Source organism: Pipistrellus hanaki (genome assembly GCF_964339955.1).
Source record: "Pipistrellus hanaki genome assembly, chromosome: 3".
Lineage (NCBI taxonomy): Eukaryota > Metazoa > Chordata > Mammalia > Chiroptera > Vespertilionidae > Pipistrellus > Pipistrellus hanaki.
Genome location: NC_140505.1, coordinates 186,249,554 through 186,263,286, shown reverse-complemented (window position 1 = coordinate 186,263,286; position 13,733 = coordinate 186,249,554). Strand labels below are relative to the sequence as shown.

The window sequence follows — 13,733 nt, the reverse complement described above, 5'->3', positions numbered from 1 at the left end:
TAATAATAATAATAATAATAAAAGACCCTCCAAACTGGAGGCGTGAATCTAGAAATTCACTTTTCCTCAAGTAAAAGGCAAAACTGCCATTCAGCCTTTTGTTTTAGACAAAGGCCTAAGCGTCACCCTAGAAACCTCTGTTTCCTTTACCCTTCTCCAGTCAACCCACCACCGAGTGCTAAAAGCCCTCCTTCAAAATCCCCGCCCCCGAACCCGCATCTCCTGGCCCTTCCCGCTGCTGCTGTCGCCCTCCTGCGGTCCCCCTGCCGCAGCCGTCCCCTCGTCTATCGCCCTGGAGCAGCCAGAGCCAATTCTCCAAAACACACATCCAAGCCAGTGACTGCTCTCCTTCGGCGTCCCAGTCCCCACAACAGAACCTCAGGGCCACGTCCGAGCCGAGTCAGATCTGGCTGCTCTGCACCCCCGGCCCCTGTGCTCACCCTGTTCCCTCCACCCCAGCCGCCCTGGCCTCCACGCCCTCCCAGACACCCGAGCCCCCAGCTGTGGGCTCTGCCCCGAATGCTCGGTCCCCGCCACCTTCAGAGCCGGCTCCGCTCCACCGTCTCAGAGAGGCCTTCCCTGTCCGTCCGTCCCAAACACGCCCCCCCCCCTCCACTGGGTCCCTCATTCTGCTTTGTTTTCTTCACACAGACCCTGTGCTCAGAGCTCAGTGCTGCGCCTGCTTATTGGATGTTTTCTGTCTCCACTGGAGCCGGTTCTTGGAGGGATTCCCACCTTTTCTTGGCTGTCTCTCCACATTCTGCTTCAAACCGCTCCCGGCTCGTAGTGGGGGCGTCATAAATATTTGTTTAAAAAAAACTGGTAGCCGAAACCGGTTTGGCTCAATGGATAGAGCATGAGCCTGTGGACTGAAAGGTCCAGGGTTCGATTTCGGTCAAGGGCATGTACCTTGGTTGCAGGCACATCCACAGTAGGGGCTGTGCAGGAGGCAGCTGATTGATGATTCTCTCTCATCGATGTTTCTAAATCTCTATCCCTCTCTCCCTTCCTCTCTGTAAAAAATCAATAAAATATATTAAAAAAACAAATAAATAAAAATAAAAAATCAGCCGAAACCGGATTGGCTCAATGGATAGAGCATCGGCTTGGGGACCGAAGGGTCCCAGGTTTGATTCCGGTCAAGGACATGTACTTTGGTTGCGGGCACATCCCCAGTGGGGGGTGTACAAGAGGCAGCTGATCGATGACTCTCTCCCTTCCTCTCTGTAAAAAATCAATAAAATATATATTTTTTAAAAAAGGCTCAACTATAATTAAAAATAAATAAATAAATAAAAATAAAAAATCAATAAAAACATATATTTTTTAAAAATAGGTAAACTAAAGAAGGCTATTCTATGTGACACGGGCCTCCGGAGCTCACTGTGACCGTCACAGGCTGACTCCGGACCGTGGGCTGGGTGCATTCCTGCCGCAGCCATCCTAACTCTCCTCCAGGTAATCCCTCTCCACGCGAGGCAGAGCGGCTGCGGGAGCAGCAGCGCAGAGCTTGTCCGTGTTCATTTTGTTTTTGGGGGTCTTGGGCAGGGCAGGAAGAGACATGCGTTTCTCAGCATGATAACAAACGTGCCCTTTTCCTAAAGGCCAGGAACAACGTCCCGCCTTCCGTGGCCTGAGCCTCCGTGGCCGCTGGAAAGAGGCAGGAAGCAGGCGTGGAGCAGCCCCTGCCCCGCTCGTGGACTGCCTTTTGGGGTCCAGGGGCCAGTGCCCGCCGCTGGCAGACCCCGGGGGGAGCTCTGCCAGAACACGAGGCCGGGGAGGAGAAGGGCCATTCTGTCTGAGAAAGCGGAGTCCGGTGTCTGAAGGAGGTGGGGGGTGTGCAGGAGGCAGCTGATCAATATTTCTCTCTCATCGATGTTTCTAGCTCTCTATCCCTCTCCCTTCCCTCTGTGAAAAAATCAATAAAATATATTAAAAACAAACAAATAAACACACACACACACACACACACACACACAACAACAATAAAAATAAAAACCAGATCCTGGCAGAAAGGGTTGGAGTGGGCAGAGAAGCTGCAGGGAAACCGGAAGACGTTGGCAAATGGCTAAGTGAGAGAGGATGGTGCCTTAGACCAGTGAGAGGTGGTGGGACAGGCATGGGTTGTACCAGAGTGAAGAATTCGGGGGACGGAGACCGGGGAGAAGTCGGAGACAGAGGGTGAGGGAGAAGGGAGATCCCGTGCTTCCTGCTGGCGCGTGGGCGGGTGGTGCCCTGTATGAGGCGGGAGGCTCGGAGTGAAGAGGCAGAGGAGGGAGCGCACAGATGTGAGCCAGAGGAGAGGGCTGCCCGGAGTGTCCCCGGAGTCCAGGCAAACACCAAACCGAAGGGAAAGCCTGTGCGATGGGCTGGGAGCAAACCTCAGCCACGGGTACAGCAGCTTCAGCGCGGAAAAGACAGAGGGTCGGGAAAGAAGCAGGAAGATGGCCAATGACCTGATGGAAACCTGGGCAGCTGTCCCGGAGGGGTGAGGAGCAGGAGGAAGGATCCAAATCTCCAGTAAACATGTGAAAGGATGCCCAATGCCCCTAGGATTTAGAGGAATGGAAATGTGATGGGCTGAATTTGTCCCCTCAACGAAGATACGTTGAGGTCCTAACACCCAGAATCTCAGAACGTGGCCTTACGAGGAGACGGGGTTGTCACAGATGGAAGTGATTAAAATGAGCTCATGTTTGGGTAGATTAGTGCCCTGATCCAAAAGGACTAGCGTCCTTCTTCTAAAATGACAGCCACTCGGTGACAGAAGCGCAGAGAGAGTGCCAGTGAGGACAGAGAACTGGAGTGAAAAACCAAGGCTGAGCCTCACGGAAGCCAGGAAGAGGGAAGGGGGAAGCCCCCGTATTGAGTTCCGAGGGAGCATGGCCCTCTGGGAACTTGACCTTGCACTTCTAGTCTCCAGAACTGTGAGGCATTTGTGCTGTTTTTCAAAGACACGGATTTCTAAAAATTCTTACCAGAGCTTATGTTCTTATTTTTTAAGTTTTATTAGTTTTACTATTTTTTTTCTAAAGAATCAGCTTTTAATATACATATATATTAGTATTGATTTCAGGGACAAAGGGAGAGGGAGAGATAGAAACATCAATGATGAGAGAGAATCATGAATCGGCTGCCTTCTGCACGCCCCCCACTGGGAATGGAGCCTGCAACTCAGGCATGTGCCCTGACTGGAATCGAACCCAGGACCGTTCAGTCCACAGGCCCACACTCTATCCACTGAGCCACACCAGCGAGTTCTTATTGATTTTAGAGAGAGCAGAAGGAAGAGAGAGGCAGAAAGAGAGAAACTTCGATGTGAGAGAGAAATACCAAACGGTTGCCTTCTGTACACACCCCAACTAGGAATTGAACCCAAAACCTTCTGGTGTATGGGAAAACCAACTGAGCCATCCGGCCAGACCTACATCTCTGGTTCTTTAAAGTCACCAAGTCTGTGGTATTTTGTTACAACAGTCCTAGGAACAAGTACAGTAAACTAAAACATTGAAATGCCTTATTTCTCTCATCAGCTTGGCAAAACAAACAAACAAACAAACAAACAAAAACAACAACACAACACACACACACACACACACACACGGATTCTAATATCCAGTGCTGGCAAGAATGGGAGAAAATTCCCACGCAACTGTTGGTCGGAGTGGGGTTTACCGACACCTATTTGAAGGGCAATTTGGCAGCACACCATCAAATAGAAGTCAAAAGGCCCATGGCCCAGAGGTTCCCGGTCTTTCTATCGTGGACAGAGACGTGTGCTCACAGAAGAGTCACGTTCTTCGCAGTGGTTTTGTAATAGCACAGCCGGCACCTCCATCCCGGCCGCCGACAGAGAACGGTCACAGGAACGGGCCTGGAGGTGCCCTGTGAGCTGAGGAAGCTTCAGCTCCGGGCCCTCACTGGCATCGGCTCCTCTGAAGCCCCAGAGGGGCTCCAGGAATTTCTCCAGGTAACTTTGTACTGTTTTCTTAAAGAGGTCCCCACAAACGCATAAGCTTCAGGCCCCACAAAGCCTGGATCTGCCCCCGTTACACATGACAACACATGACAACAGTTTTAAAAGAACAGGCAGCGAGGGAAGAGGCGAGACCGCGGGCCCGCAGCCATGCCCGAGGCTGATGTAAATCCGAAGGCCTACCCTCTCGCCGACGCCCACCTCACCAAAAAGCTATTGGGCCTCGTCCGGCAGTCCTGTAACTACAAGCAGCTTCGGAAAGGCCAGCGAGGCCACCAAAACCCTGAGCAGAGGCATCTCGGAGTTCATTGTGATGGCGGCGGACGCAGAGCCCCTGGAGATCATCTTGCACCTCCCGCTGCTGTGTGAGGACAAGAACGTGCCCTACGTGTTTGTGCGCTCCAAGCAGGCTCTGGGCCGGGCCTGCGGGGTCTCCAGGCCGGTCATCGCCTGCTCCGTCACCATCAAAGAGGGCTCCCAGCTGAAGCAGCAGATCCAGTCCATTCAGCAGTCCATTGAAAGGCTCCTAGTCTAACCCACGGCCTCTGCCACCCTCTCCTGCCTCCTCCCCCTCGGGTTGTGTGTCCTATTGTCTGTGTGCCATGTAGGATTCCAGCTACCTTCTGTTGTTTAAAATATTATTGTAGTAAATCTTTTTATATTTTTGAAGAAAAAAAACACAAAAAATGAACAAGGCAGCCCTGGGCCAAGAACTCCGTTGGTTAGAGCTCCATCCTGATACACCCATGTTGCAGGTTTAATCCCCGGTCAGGACACACAAGATTCAATCAATGAATGCATAATAAGTGGAACAACAAAATGATATATATATATATATATCTTTCTCTTCCAATCGATAAGTAAAAAATATATTTTTATTTTTGTGTTTGTATTAACTACAGAGAGAAATTGAGACGGAGAGGGAGAGGGAGAAGAAGAGGGAGAAGGAGAAGGAGAGGGAGAGGGAGAGAGAGAGAAACATCAATGATGTGAGAGAATCATCAATCAGCTGCCTAGAACCTGCAATCCAGGCCTGTGCGGAATCAAACCAGGGACTCTTCAGTCCACAGGCCGATGCTCCATCCATGGAGCCAAACCAGCCAGGGCGATAAGTAAAAATTTTAAAAAAATAAAGACATCTCTTTGCAAAATTGGTTGATTGGTATCTGTTATTCCAAAGCTGACCTATTTCCTCCCTTCTTTTTGATACTTTTACATCTGGAGATCTTCATACTTCTCTAAACTCTTCTAACTAAATACTTAAGCCTGGGTCTTTTTCTTTAAAAATTTTTTTTTTTTTTTTTTTTTTTTGATTTTAGAGAGGAAGAGAGATAGAAACATCAATAATGAGAGAGAATCATTGGTCAGCTGCCTCCTGCATGCCCCCCACTAAGAATTGAGCCCACAACCTGGGCCTGCGCCCTTGACAGGAATCAAACCCAGGGCCCTTCAGTTCACAGGCCGGTGCTCTATCCACTGAGCCAAAGCAGCCAGGGCTGAGTCCTTCTTACAACCTAGCTCTTTGGGGTGTTTTTCTCTCTCCTTCAACTCAGCACCGTGAGTGTGGATTCGCTTTTCCCCAGAGCCTGCCCTGCACCGATCACCCAACTCCAGGAGCCTTCACCCAGCCTGAGGGTTATGGCCTGAGGGAAACTCTGCGCCCTGTGAACGCCACCTGCTGAGCCACTCCCCATGGAGACCGCAGTCTCTTCTCTTCCTCCCTCCGTGGACCTGCTTGTTCAGACCCGCCCTGATTCCCCCACCAGTCCCGGCACAGCTCTGCCCACTTCTGCAGAGAACAGGCCGGGGGCGGAGGAGAAAGCCGGAGCCGTCTGCTCACAGACCCAGCTCTGTTACTCAGTGAGAGACTCCAGAGGCAGGAATACCTCAGCCTCCAGCAGAGGCAAGAACTTCCCAACATCCTGAACCTTCGCTACCAACCGAGTAAAACCTGGTTCCAGAGCCAGAGAACGAACTGTAAGGGGTGGCGGAAATACAACTGGACAATATAGGCGCCGTGTGACCCGGGTGAGCTCAGCAGCTGCAGAGTGCCCGGGCCTCTCCTCCTGTGGCCGGGGTGCCTGGGGAAGGTTCTGGAAACCTTTCCGTGTGGAGCAACCATTCCTGGAAGAGCCCGTCTCGGAACTGCCTGCCTGGAAGGTCAGACCTGGTGCCCCAAGCCCGGGATAACCTGGTTTGGAGCACCCAGTTCTATAGCAATGGAGAGGAATCCCTGCAGTCCCAGATCCAGTTCCAGCAAAGTCCTGCCCGTGATTTGGAGGCCTCCGTGGAAACTGCTGGGGGAACCTCTGATGCAATCCTGCAAGCCCCTGAGTGTGGTGGTACCCAGCAAACCACGGTTCACTCCGATTACTCCGTGAACATAGAGCCTGAGCCCACACACACAGCCATGAACACAGTGTGATGATGGGTACATTATTCAATCTCAGCTTGGGCAGTGGCGGTATTGCCTCTCCTAGGGCTTTTCTATGCATCTCTGCCTTTATATGCTGCTTCTCGTTATGCCTACTGTGCCAGTTTGGAGGTGGGGGTAATGACTGGAGTCTAAGCAAAGAGGTTTCTGCAGTCTTGCTGCTATTAGACAAATGATAAAAGATGCTTCTGGCTATAAATAACTAGAGGCCCGGTGCACGAAATTTGTACACTGGGGTGGAGGTGTCCCTCAGCCCAGCCTGTACCCTCTCCAATATGGGACATCCCTCTCATAAACCATGACTGCTGGCTCTCAACCACTCTCCTGCCTACCTGCCTATTGCCCCTAACTGCTTCTGCCTGCCAGCCTGGTCACCCCCTAACCACTCCCCTGCCAGCCTGATCAACACCTAACTGCTCCCCTGACAGCCCGATTGCCCTCAACTGCCCTCCTCTGATGGCCTGGTCACTCAATTGCCCTCCCTTGCAGGCCCAGTCATCCCCCCAACTGCCCTCCCTCCCCTGCAGGCCCGATTGCCCCCAACTGCCCTCCCCTGCCCCAGCCATCTGTGGCGACCATCTTGTGAGAGGATGTGACAATTTGCATATTATGTCTTTATTATACAGAATTAGATACAATACTAGATCTAGTATTTGGATAACTAACTCTAGATTGAGAATCTTAACCTCAAAAATAGAAAGTCAAACTACAAAGGTGTGTGAGAAAGGATTATTCCTATTTTCCGGGGTTGGGGGGCTTGTTAAAAACCTCAGTTCAGGGGAGTGGTTAAGCTTCATATTCCTCACTGATTTCCTCTGCCCCTCTTGTCGTTTTACTGCCACCCTTAATTTATTACTCATGTAATTTGCTGTGTCATGACAATAACACCAGTTTGGCTGGTTGGTTTGTAAGTTTACATACAAATAAATAAGACATCAATTTAAAAAATAAAATAAGTAAAAGCAAAGGAGGCAGATATAGAGGGGAGGATTCTCGCCGAGAAGAGGTGCAGGTTGGTTCACCATCGGAAAGCCCCTCGTCGCCGAAGGGGGCACTTCCACTGGAGGAGACATGGCAGACTTCCGGGGCGGGGGGTGGTGACAAATGGGGCGCCATGAGTGTGAACAGTCTTTTCAAGAAACCTGGAGGCACCGCAACCGGTTTGGCTCAGTGGATAGAGTCCCAGGTTTGATTCTGGTCAAGGGCAGGAGGCAGCTGATCGATGTTTCTCTCTCATAGATGTTTCTAGCTCTCTATCCCTCTCCCTTCTTCTCTGTAAAAAAAAAAAAAAAAAAAAAAAAAAAAAAAAAAAAAAAAAAAAATCAATAAAATATCTTTAAAGAAAGAAAAAAAGAAACCTGGAAGCAAAGGGTGACGCGCTGCGGGAGAAAGTCTGCGAGGGCAGGTGTTGTAATGAGGAAGGGAGAGGACCAGGAGCGCCCGGCATTGAGGCTGAGTAACAGCAAGACGGTACTCAGCCTCCAGACACTCCTCCGGCTTGGGGAGTGATCGTACACCCACGCCTCCCACCACAGAAACAGAAAGGATCACACATCACCCGCTCCCACCCACTGGGCACCCAACCGGGCGTCTGACCCAGCGGGGCATCTGGGCCCCAAGCGGGCGACTTGTCCTGGAGTGGCTGGGCCAGCCACCATCTCTGTGACTGGGTCTTGGCTGCTCTTTGCCCTCTTGATTCAGGCCTGTTTTCTTTTTTCCTTTTTAAATATATTTTTATTGATTTCAGAGCAGAAGAGAGAGGGACAGAGAGATAGAAACATCAGGGATGAGAGAGAGTCATTGATTGGCTGCTTCCTGCACACCCCTCACTGGGGATTGAGCCCCGAATCCGGGCCTGCGCCCTGACCGGGAATGGAGCTGTGACCTCCCACTTCCCAGGTTGACGCTCAGCCACTGGGCCATGCCTGCCGGGCGGGCCTGTGTTCTAAGCTGCTCCTCGAGCTTCCTGCCATTCTGTGAGCCCCTCCACAGTCCACCAACCAACCCCTTTCCCGCACAGCCAGCTGGCTGGTTTCCTGCCTTTGCCACCGGGAACATGACTGGGCCATGCAGCTCCCCCAGCTCTCAGGATACTGAAAGACAGCCTAGGTGCCGTCAGCAGATGACTGGATCAGGAAACTATGGTGCATCCACAATGGAATACTGTGCTGCCACAAAAAAGAAGGAATTCTTACCATTTGCAGCAACCTGGATGGAATTGGAGAACATCATGCTGAGTGAAATAAGCCAGTCAGTGAAAGAGAAACACCACATGACCTCACTCATTTATGGATAATAAAGAACATTATAAACTGATGAACCAAAAGATAGATACAGAGACAGTAAAGCAACAAGCAGACTGTCAAATCACAGCAGGAAGGTGAGGGAGATCTGGGGGAGATAAGAGATCAACCGGAGGACTTGTATGCATGCATATAAGCATAACCAATGGACGCAAAACTCGGGGGGGCGGGTGAGGGCATGTATGGGAGTAGGGGGGGCAATGGTAAGATATGTACACATATAATACCTTAATAAAAAAAATAAAAATAAAAATAAAAGCTACTGGCAACTAGAAAAAAAATACTGAAGGGAATGAACTGAAGCTTCCTCAATCTGGTGCTTCCTTCCTGAAAATGTTTCTGGCATCTTTGATGTCTTCAACTGGAATTTCACAGAGGGTGGTACTTGATCAGGCACATAGGGAACGGGCTGACTTTCTGCGGGGTCAGCACTAACCCTAATCCCGTGCTCTGCCGTCCAGGAGCCCAGGACCTTGAAAGTCTGAGATCCCTCCCCGTCTTGAGGTAACACGCCCGATTCCCAGGGCTCTCAGCACTTGGAGCTTTGGTTTCCTGCGAGAGATGAAGTGATGGAGTGGAAAGAGCGTGAGATTTAGCTCAGGAGGCTGTGTACAGGCCCAAGCTTGCCCTCGGCTAGCTGTGTGCCCGTAGGTGAGTCTCTAAAGCTCTGAGCGCCAATCCCCTCCTTGGTAAAGGGAGATAGCTAACTGAACCACCCGGGAGCCATCGGGAACCCCTGGCGGCCCCACTGAAGACAGAGGCAGGAGCGGGTTTCATGCCAAAGTTATGCTTTGTTCCTCCGGGATCCGGGCCTCGGAGGTCAGTGCTCCCTGGGCCCCAAGGCCGGGCTGGTGGGAAAGCCCTGCCCGGTCAAGGTCAAGGTGGTGACTCAGCAGGACAGGCCCAATGCAGGGCTTCCACAGCCTGGGCAGCGGGGAAGACAGCGACCCGGGCACAGGATGGGGGCGCAGAGGGGAAGTGAGAGCCCTGAGCAGGCGGGAGGCACGAGGGGAGTCAGGGCAGAGGCGCTGGCGGTGCTGGCTGCAGAGGCTGCTGGTCCCGCCCGCATCCCTCTGGTCCTTCTCCGTCCGCCCGCAGGTGCAGGACTGTGGCCTGTGTGCGACCGCTTTCCCCTCCAGAGCCCTCCTGGCCCTGCTCCTCAGCCTGAGGGCTTTTTCCGGAACTTGCTCGGCCCGCTGTGCAGGGCGGCCCAGAGGGCCAGAGGTTCAAGGCTCCAGGCAGCAGGAGGCGTGGACACATCCCCTCCGCTGGCCCCCGAGGGACTGAGCCCCACGAGGTAACCACTGGTGGGCTTCCCTCACTCCCTGCCTCCCCTTCCCGCTCCCCCGCCGTGCTTCCTGGAATCTCTTCCAAAATAAACAGCCAAGTTCTCGCCCCCGGGTCTTTGGGGGCGTCTGGATGGAGACAGCAGCACCAGGGGAGAGGAGCAGAAAGGGAATCCCACCTCAGGCGCCGAGGAGCTGTGGACAGAGGCTCAGGGACAGCCAGGGGGCCCGCCGCCAACGGAGCGGTCGTCCGGGCGCCAGGGCCCATTGTGCCGACGGGGAGGGTCTTCCGTTAGGGAACTTTCCAGCGTGTCTGAGGGGTCTCTGCTTCTTTCCCCCTGGGAGCACCTAACCAGGCTCCTCCTGAGGGTGCCAGCTGTTTGCTAAGCGCCTACTATGTGCCAGGCTCCGTGCCAGGCATTCTCTCTCATCCTCAGGACAGCTTGCAAAGGAGGTAATATCCTCTCCTAACAAAACAGTGTGGTGCCGGCTTGAAGACAGACATGCAGACCGATGGCTAGAAGAGAGAGCCCAGAAAGGAAGCCTCAGATACAAAGCCGTTGGTTTCAGAGGGAAGAGCAGCCTCTTTCCCAGATGGAGGTGGGAACGCTGGAAGAATGCGCTTGTACCTTCACCTCACACCCCACTTAACTCAAAACAGATAAAAATTTAACTCACAGTAAACCAAGGAGCTACATCTAAGAGCTAAAATTACACAACGCTTAGAATAAAACCCAAGAGCAAATAGCTAGGATGCTGGATTTGGCAATGGTGTCTTACATATGATACCAAAAGCACAGGCGACAAAAGAAGAGACAGATAAATTGGACTTAATCAGAATGTAAAACTTTTGTGTATCCAGGGACATGCTCAAGAGAGGGAGAGGAGCACGGCCGGTGAGGCTCAGAGGCTGAGCGTCGGATCATGAACCAGGAGGTCACGGTCAGGGCTCACGCCCGGGTTGCTTGTGTGCTTGATCCCCAGTGGGGGGCGTGCAGAAGGCAGCTGATGTTTCTCTCTCATTGATGTTTCTATCTCTCTATTCCTCTCTGAAATAAATAAAAATATAATAAAGAAGAAGAAGAAGAAGAAGAAGAAGAAGAAGAAGAAGAAGAAGAAGAAGAAGAAGAAGAAAAAGAAGAAGAAGGAGAAAAAGAGAACCCTAACCGGTTTGGCTCAATGGATAGAGCATCGACCTACAGAATGAAGGATCCCAGGTTCAAATCCCATCATGGACATGTACTTTGGTTGCAGGCACATCCCCAGTAAAGGGTGTGCAGGAGGCAGCTGATTGATGTTTCTCTCTCATCAATGTTTCTAACTCTCTCTCCCTCTCCCTTCCTCTTTGTAAAAAATCAATAAAATATATTTTAAAAGAGAGAGTGAAAAGACAATCCACAGAATGGGAACAAATTTTGTGAATCATTTATCTGATAAGGATTTAATATCCAGTTTATATTAAAAAAAAAAAAAACAAAAAAAAAAAACTTCTACAAATCATCACCAAACAAACAACCCCACTAAACAATGGGCCAAGAACTTAAGGCATTTTGCTAAAGAAGACATAAAAATAACCCATAAGCACATGAAAAGATGCTCAACATCTTTAGTCATTCGGGAAAATACATCAAAACCACAGTCAGATACCACTTCACGCCTCTAGGATGGTTATTTTATAAAAACGGAAAATAGTAAGTGTTGGCAAGGATGGTACCAGGGACTGAATTGTGTCTCCTCCCCACTCGCAAGTTCACACGTTGAAGCCCCAGCTCCTGACGCGATGGTGTCCCTATGAGAAGAGAAAGAGGCGCCCTGGGCGCCCGGTCTGTCTCCAGCTTCCGCAGTGTGTGGACGGAACAGGCCAGGGACGCCCCTTCTCACAGCCTCCTCCGCCCTCCTGCGTCTCATCCACCCCCCGCCTGCAGAACCTCCTCCGGGACCAGCCGACACACCGTTATTTTTCTACCTGAACTCCAACAACCATGAGCTTTCACAGGCATCAGCGTTATCCCACCGAGGTGGGGGCTGCGGTCACCGCCTGGCCCCGCCTCCGCGGCCTCCACACCCACCTCGCCCTGGGCTTCCGTTTCCATGGGGACCGCGTAGCTCTCCGGGGCTGGACCGCTTCTTCCTCTGGTGGCCGAGAAGCCGAGGGCGCTGAGCATCTTAAAGCTGAAAACCAGCGAGGTGCCGTGCTCTCTCCCAGGACGTGCTGGGCCTCCCCGGTGAGCGCCACGGAGGCCGCCGGCCTGGGAGAGGAGCCGGAGCCAGGCCCGGTGGCTGCAGCCCGTTCTCCCGCAGGCCCTGGTCTCTGCGGCTTCCTGCAGAGCCACTTCCGGGCGAGGAGGTGAGACTCATCAAGAAGAGGGGCCACACCTGACTCCCCTCCGCAGGGGGCTGGGCCCCAGGCGGGGCTGGGCGAGGACCTCTTCCAGAGGCTCCCCCTCCAGCACGGCCAGTAGCCTTAGCCCAGAGGCCTGTGAGCGGCCCCTCTGCACCCCCTACGGCTGGCTTTTACCCGAGCCTCTCCCCGAAACCACTACCCTTCTTTACCCGCCCTGCAGCCCTCTCCCGTGCACTGGACCAAATGGAACAATAAAGATATTTGCAGCCAAAACCGGTTTGGCTCAATGGATAGAGCGTCGGCTTGGGGACTGAAGGGTCCCTGGTTCGATTCCGGTCAAGGGCATGTACCTTGGTTGCGGGCATATCCCCGGTGGGGGGTATGCAAGAGGCAGCTGATTGATGACTCTCTCTCATCGATGTTTCTAACTATCTCTCTCCCTTCCTCTCTGTACAAAATCAATAAAATATATATTTTTAAAAAAGATATTTGCTTCAAAAATAAGTATATAAATAACTAGGAGAAGAAGGAGGAGGAGAAGGAGGAAGAGAAGAAGGAGGAGGAGGAAGAGGAGGAGGAGGAGGAAGAGGAGGAGAAGGAGGAGGAGGAGGAGGAGAAGAAGAAGAAGAATTGCAAGAGCTCTTTCTCTTTTTTTAATAATATATTTTTATTGATTTCAGAGAGGAAGGGTTAGGAAGAGATAGAGAGAAATATTAATGATGAAAGAGAATCGTTGACTGGCTGCCTCCTGCATGCCTTACACTGGGGATCAAGCCCGAAACCCTGGCATATGCCCTGTCTGGGAATCGAACCATGACCTCCTGCTTCATGGCTCCATGCTCAACCCCTGAGCCATGGTGGTCAGGCGCTCTCTCTCTCTCTCTCTCTCTCTCTCTCTCCTCTCTCTCCTCTCTCTCTCTCTCTCTCTGTCCCTGAGCACTCACACCAATACCAAGGAAAGGCCATGTGAGGGCAGAGCCAAAAGACCTCCCTCTATAAGCCAGAAAGAGAGCTCTCACCAGGAACCAAATTTGCCAATACCTTGATCTTGGACTTCTCAGCCTCCAGAATTGTGAGAAATAATACATTTCTGTTTAAGCCACAGAATGTAAAGATAGTGCACCCTCTATGGAAGACAGTTTGGCAGTTCCTTAAAGAGCTAACTATAGAATTTACCATATGACTCAGCAATTCCACTTCTAGGCATATAGAATTGAAAGCAGGGTCCCAAAGAGGTATTTGTATACATTATATACAAATATTTGTATATACTAGTAGTAATTTGTATTTGTATGTAATTAAATATTTATATATAATTGCAGAAGAATTATGATAGACAAAACGTGGAAAACACCTAATAGATGAATGCACAAACAAAATGTAGTATAAA

At 51.4% G+C, this 13,733-nt stretch overlaps 2 pseudogenes across 2 annotated transcripts; both read left to right on the top strand.

Annotated features, from left to right (window-relative positions):
* Positions 1 to 4,114: 4,114 nt before the first annotated feature.
* Positions 4,115 to 4,637, top strand: LOC311618521 (NHP2-like protein 1; annotated as a pseudogene). The gene has a single exon. The product of its transcript is annotated as an NHP2-like protein 1 (transcript).
* Positions 4,638 to 5,668: 1,031 nt separating this feature from the next.
* On the top strand, positions 5,669 to 6,401 carry LOC311619783 (homeobox protein NANOG-like; annotated as a pseudogene). The gene is made up of 2 exons: positions 5,669 to 5,953; positions 6,067 to 6,401. The product of its transcript is annotated as a homeobox protein NANOG-like (transcript).
* Positions 6,402 to 13,733: the final 7,332 nt, after the last annotated feature.